Source organism: Schistocerca americana, chromosome 11 (genome assembly GCF_021461395.2).
Source record: "Schistocerca americana isolate TAMUIC-IGC-003095 chromosome 11, iqSchAmer2.1, whole genome shotgun sequence".
NCBI classification, from domain to species: Eukaryota; Metazoa; Arthropoda; class Insecta; order Orthoptera; family Acrididae; genus Schistocerca; species Schistocerca americana.
Genome location: NC_060129.1, coordinates 141,215,150 through 141,221,999, shown reverse-complemented (window position 1 = coordinate 141,221,999; position 6,850 = coordinate 141,215,150). Strand labels below are relative to the sequence as shown.

General features: G+C 47.9%; 1 non-coding gene across 1 annotated transcript; it reads right to left on the bottom strand.

Annotated features, from left to right (window-relative positions):
- Nucleotides 1-6,538: 6,538 nt before the first annotated feature.
- Nucleotides 6,539-6,643, bottom strand: LOC124554266. Its single transcript, XR_006968332.1, has one exon. It is a non-coding gene; the product is annotated as a U6 spliceosomal RNA (small nuclear RNA).
- Nucleotides 6,644-6,850: the final 207 nt, after the last annotated feature.

The following is a 6,850-nucleotide window of genomic DNA, read 5'->3' as shown; positions in this document are numbered from 1 at the left end:
CCTGTCGCGACACCACTGGAGGCGGGCTGCACGATGTTGGGGCGTGAGCGGAAGACGGCCTAACGGTGTGCGGGACCGTATCCCAGCTTCATGGAGACGGTTGCGAATGGTCCTCGCCGATACCCCAGGAGCAACAGTGTCCCTAATTTGCTGGGAAGTGGCAGTGCGGTCCCCTACGGCACTGCGTAGGATCCTACGGTCTTGGCGTGCATCCGTGCGTCGCTGCGGTCCGCTCCCAGGTCGAAGGGCACGTGCACCTTCCGCCGACCACTGGCGACAACATCGATGTACTGTGGAGACCTCACGCCCCACGTGTTGAGCAATTCGGCGGTACGTCCACCCGGCCTCCCGCATGCCCACTATACGCCCTCGCTCAAAGTCCGTCAACTGCACATACGGTTCACGTCCACGCTGTCGCGGCATGCTACCAGTGTTAAAGACTGCGATGGAGCTCCGTATGCCACGGCAAACTGGCTGACACTGACGGCGGCGGTGCACAAATGCTGCGCAGCTAGCGCCATTCGACGGCCAACACCGCGGTTCCTGGTGTGTCCGCTGTGCCGTGCGTGTGATCATTGCTTGTACAGCCCTCTCGCAGTGTCCGGAGCAAGTATGGTGGGTCTGACACACCGGTGTCAATGTGTTCTTTTTTCCATTTCCAGGAGTGTATTTCCATAAATTAATTTCGCTCTACGTCTGTAAATCTCTAGTTTTGCATTTGTAACTGAAGTAGCCGTAAGATAACCGACCAGCTAGTCTGATGGACTAGCCAGTTACAAGTCTGGCATTCTGGGCGATCAAGGGTAGCATAGGCGGCAATGCTAAGAACGAGATAGACCGACGAGATAATGACATCGTGTGGTGGGAGTTTCAAATTAAAAATATTCAATTCATCGTAATTTTACATAAAAGGAACATCATGAAAAAAAATTTTCTTCGGATCGTGCGACTGACGCTCTCTTATAGGTGCGCTATGATACTTACTTTTGGCCGCATGCGGCCCGCGGATTGGACACTCTTGAACTAAGGTGTGGTGGGATGCTCCTCGTGTTGTCACCCAGACTTCGCTGTGGCTGCGGGTTGGATACCCCTGATCTAACAACTCCCCATCGCACCCCCCCCCCCCCCCCCACCCTCAGATTTAGTGGCAAGTTGGCCCGTTGGATAACCCGTCAAAACGGAACACAGACCAAGAATGCAAACAGGAAGAAAGTGAAATTTATTTTATGCAATGTTGAGCACCGTCACTCGGTCCTGCCTTGGGCATGGATGTGTGTGATGTCCTTAGGTTAGTTACGTTTAAGCAGTTCTAAGTTCTGGGGGACTGATGACCTCAGAAGTTAAGTCCCATAGTGCTCAGTGCTCAGAGCCATTTCTTTGTCCGTCTCGTCATTGTACCTGTCAATATACATCAGATTCACTTACGACGGTAGTATGTTCTTACCACATGACTCATATTCTGTGATGAATAATGACAGCAGGCGAGATGTGGTTCTTGAAGTTTTCCCGGCGGACATACTGTTCCATCATCTTCCGGGCGTGCACTCGGGACAGCGACAATTCTTCTTGTGATATTTCGGCTAGAAACCTCCCAGCCATCTTCAAGGCAAGTCAGAGACTGAGTTCATAGCGTTTGCGCGTGCCTATTTATACCGAGAGTCACGTGATACAAAGCTGCTGCTGATTGAAAGCGGCCGGCAGAAGTGGCCGCGCGGTTCTAGGCGGTACAGTCTGGAACCGCGAGACCGCTACGGTCGCAGGTTCGAATCCTGCCTCGGGCATGGAAGTTTGTGATGTCCTTAGGTTAGTTAGCTTTAAGTACTTCTAAGTTCTAGGGGACTAATGACCTCAGCAGTTGAGTCCCATAGTGCTCAGAGCCATTTGAACCATTTTTTGATTGAAAGCGCATGCGTCAAAGATGTCAAAGTCGCCACTACTTCGCTAGTCATAGATAAGATGTATATAGCAAAGATAAACATATAAGCGCAGAGTGCAAACAAAACAGTGCTGCTGCGAATCCACCGTGCTTGTAAATAAATAATTAATCTTTAAAAGTGGTAACATCTGTCGGAAGTGAAGATGCAGAAATTCTTTCCGAACGAAGGTGCGAAATAAGCGGTTTCCAAGCACTGTCAAGATGAAATCCTTCGTCCCGGTTTAGCAGGTTGTCGGCTAGTTGTATTTCTACAGCTTCCTTAATAACTGAGTCCCAGAAAGATGAAGCAGTAGTTAACATCTTTATAATCCATGGCATGGCCAGTAGAAATGCAATGTTCGGCAACTGCTGATTTGTTGGACTGAAGAAGACGTGTGTACCGCTCGTGTTCGACGCATCGTTCCTGTACAGTGCGCGTGGTTTGCCCTATGAAACGTTTGCCACAGTCACAAGGGATTTCATAAACTACCGCCTTTCGCAAGAGCAGATCATCCTTAACGGATTTTAAAAGTGCTGACTTTTCGACCAATAGTTAGCAATATAGGTGCACCAAAGTACTCATTGGCAAAATATTTAGCCTCTGTGTTGAGACCGTTTGTGGGGAAATGTGAACATCATATCCGCAACTCGTCGGATGTTATCAGTAGGCTGAAAGGTCTCAAGCTCAATAGCACAGATTTATTAGTTAGTTTTGACGTTGTCTCGTTGTTCACGAAAGTACCTCTGGCTGACTCCCTGTATCTCATTAGCAGCAAGTTTGAGGATGATTTAACAGCTTTGTTTAAGCATGCATTAACCTCCACTTATTTTTTATTTGATGAACAATATTACGAACAAATTGACGGTGTCGCTATGGGGAGCCCTCTCTCTCCCCTGGTGGCTAATTTGTTTGTGGAGGATTTTGAAGAGAAAGCCCTCAACTCAGCAGTATTAAAACCGACGGTCTTCTGGAGATACGTGGATGACACTTTTGTAGTGTGGCCCCACGGAGAGGATAAACTGATAGAGTTTTTGGAACATCTCAATTCCATTCACGGAAACATCAAGTTCACTACGGAGCGAGAGAAGAATGGCTGTTCACCGTTTCTGGAAGTGCTGGTTCGCCGGAAAGAAGATGGATCCCTAGGTCATTGCGTATACCGTAAGCCCACACACACAGACCTGTATTTGCAGGCGTCTAGCTGCCACCATCCGTCGCAAATTATGAGTGTTCTGAAAACTTTGGTCCACAGGGCTCATGTAGTGTCTGATGTTGACAGCCTGCAGGATGAGCTTGTACACCTGGAGGCAGTTTTTAGGAGAAATGGCTATTCGCAACAGCTTATTAGGAAAGCCCTGCAAATAAAAACTGCAGAAAAATCACAGGAAAAAGATGAGGAAGTGGAAAGGTAAGTGAAATCTACAGCCTTTCTCCCGTACGTGGGTAATGTTTCTTTTAAAATCGCTAGAATCTTGAAGAAACACGAAGTGGATGTGATATTCCGCCCACCAGCTAAGACTGCAGCCTTGTTGGGATCCGTTAAGGAGGATCTGCTCTTGCGAAAGGCGGGAGTTTATGAAATCCCTTGTGAGTTGGGTTGGGTTGTTTGGGGGAAGAGACCAAACAGCGAGGTCATCGGTCTCATCGGATAAGGGATGGATGGGGAAGGAAGTCGGCCGTGCCCTTTCAAAGGAACCATCCCAGCATTTGGCTGGACCGATTTAGGGAAATCACGGAAAACCTAAATCAGGATGGCCGGACGCGGGATTGAACCGTCGTCCTCCCGAATGCGAGTCCAGTGTGCTACCACTGCGCCACCTCGCTCGGTTCCCTTGTGAGTGTGGCAAACGCTACATAGGGCAAACCACGCGCCTGTACAGGAACGCTACGTCCAACACCAGCGGTACACACGTCTTCTTCAGTCCAACAAATCAGCAGTTGCCGAACATTCCATTTCTACTGGCCGTGCCATGGATTATAAAGATCTTTCTGGGACTCAGTTATTAAGGAAGCTGTAGAAATACAACTAGCCGACAACCTGCTAAAGCGGGACGAAGGATTTCATCTTGACAGTGCTTGGAAACCGCTTATTTCGCACCTTCGTTCGGAAAGAATTTCTGCATCTTCACTTCCGACAGGTGTTACCACTTTTAAAGATTAATTACTTATTCACAAGTACAGTGGATTCGCAGCAGCACTATTTTGTTTGCACTCTGCGCTTATATGTTTATCTTTGCTATATACTTCTTATCTATGACTAGCGCAGTAGTGGCGACTTTGACATCTTTGACGCATGCGCTTTCAATCCTCAGCAGCTTTGTATCACGTGACTCTCCGTATATATAGGCACGCGCAAACGCTATGAACTCAGTCTCTGAGTCGCCTTGAAGATGGCTGGGAGGTTTCTAGCCGAAATATCACAAGAAGAATTGTCGCTGTCCCGAGTGCATGCCCGAAAGATGATGGAACAGCAGGCGAGATGCCCCATAGAAGGAAAACAAGAAATAAACGGGTGTGAATTATGTTAGAACGAACGAATTAAAGTGTCAAAACTTCTAAAAAAGGAACGCAAGAGGGATAACATGCGGTAACTGTTTACAACAGATAGGAGGTGCGTACGTCTGCAGATTCCTTCGTTACACGTCACTGTAGAGAACTCACGTTACGCCATGACACACACACACAAATTACAACACAGCAAACAGGCACGCCAGTGACCGGTCGGGAAGTACGTAACTTTGGAAAAAAAAAAAAGTTTGGACCAAGTGAGATTTTCACCGGGTCTCTCGCTTCGCCGTCAAACCCCGAGACCCCACAACCACGACACACGCATGATAAGCGCTCCCCAATACTGCATAGATTAAGTTTGGACCGTTGACTATTTCTTTCATCTTTTTTTTCCCACAGTTCAGTACACCTTCTTCCTACGAGGTGCACTCAAGTTCTAAGGCCTCCGATTTTTTTTCTCCGGACTGGAAAGAGATAGAAACATGCGCATTGTTTTAAAATGAGGCCGCGTTCATTGTAAATGCGTCCCAGAGATGGCAGCACCGTACGGCAGATGGAATTTTACCGCCAGCGGCGAGAATGACAACTGTTTTAAATACTTAAAATGGCGACGTTTTCCTTACTCGAACAGCGTGCAATCATTCGTTTTCTGAATTTGCGTGGTGTGAAACCAATTGAAATTCATCGACAGTTGAAGGAGACATGTGGTGATGGAGTTATCGATGTGTCGAAAGTGCGTTCGTGGGTGCGACAGTTTAATGAAGGCAGAACATCGTGTGACAACAAACCGAAACAACCTCGGGCTCGCACAAGCCAGTCTGACGTCACGATCGAGAAAGTGGAGAGAATTGTTTTTGGGGGTCGTCGAATGACTGTTGAACAGATCGCCTCCAGAGTTGGCATTTCTGTGGGTTCTGTGCACACAATCCTGCATGACGACCTGAAAATGCGAAAAGTGTCATCCAGGTGGGTGCCACGAAAGCTGACGGACGACCACACGGCTGCCCGTGTGGCACGTTGCCGAGCAATGTTGACGCGCAACGAGAGCATGAATGGGACTTTCTATTCGTCGGTTGTGACAATGGATGAGACGTGGATGCCATTTTTCAATCCAGAAACAAAGCGCCAGTCAGCTCAATGGATTCACCGCCACCAAAAAAATTTTGGGTAACCGTCAGTGCTGAAAAAATGGTGTCCACGTTCTGGGACAGCGAGGGTGTAATCCTTACCGACTGCGTTCCAAAGGGCACTACGGTAACAGGTGCATCCTACGAAAATGTTTTGAAGAACAAATTTCTTCCTGCACTGCAACAAAAACGTCCGGGAAGGGCTGCGCGTGTGCTGTTTCACAAAGACAACGCACCCGCACATCGAGCTAACGTTACGCAACAGTTTCTTCGTGATAACAACTTTGAAGTGATTCCTCATGCTCCCTACTCACCTGACCTGGCTCCTAGTGACTTCTGGCTTTTTCCAACAATGAAAGACACTCTCCGTGGCCGCACATTGACCAGCCGTGCTGCTATTGCCTCAGCGATTTTCCAGTGGTCAAAACAGACTCCTAAAGAAGCCTTCGCCGCTGCCATGGAATCATGGAGTCAGCGTTGTGAAAAATGTGTACGTCTGCAGGGCGATTACGTCGAGAAGTAACGCCAGTTTCGGCTGAGTAGTTAATTAGAAAAATAATCGGAGGCCTTAGAACTTGAATGCACCTCGTATTTTGATGCTTGATCTGTGTTCAGTTTTTGATGGGCCATCCAATGGGCCAACTTACTACTAAATCTGAGGGGGTGCAATGGGAAGTTCCTCTTGCAAGTGGTGGCTAGATGGCCTTTCTGTTGCCACCCCGTTATCGCCTGGGACGGAATGTGTGTACCCCAACTTACTGCGTGTAGTATCACCCATATGAAGAGTGGGAATCCCGTAACTGAAGAGGGAGTTGAGAACGAGCGCAGTATTCACATAGTCTGGTATGGGAAACCGCCCAAAATCCACATCCAGGCCGGCTACCACACCGGCCACAGTAGTCAGTCCATCATGCGGGTTCAAACCAAGGCCGACGCACCTGTCCGAATCCCGCATTTCGCACGTTAAAGCGGCTTTTTCATTATTTCTTTAATTTTTAATTTTTTTATTTTACGTATCATTCTTGCGCAGGCGCCAAGCCAAACTTCTCTGCATCGTTGCAATTCTATTACATGTAAAGGCGAAGCGAGTACGCCCAGTCGACCATCCGAACTGTTTATATTGATGAATACTGAAACTGGAGAAGACGTGTAGCTGAGATGCTATAACTTTTAGGCTCCGTTGCTATTGTCACATCTTTCGGGACATAGTAACTTCATATATTTCGCATATTTTCACTGAATGATGTCGTACAGGGTACCATTCCGGACTAACTCCTCACCTGGGCGAAGTATATATTA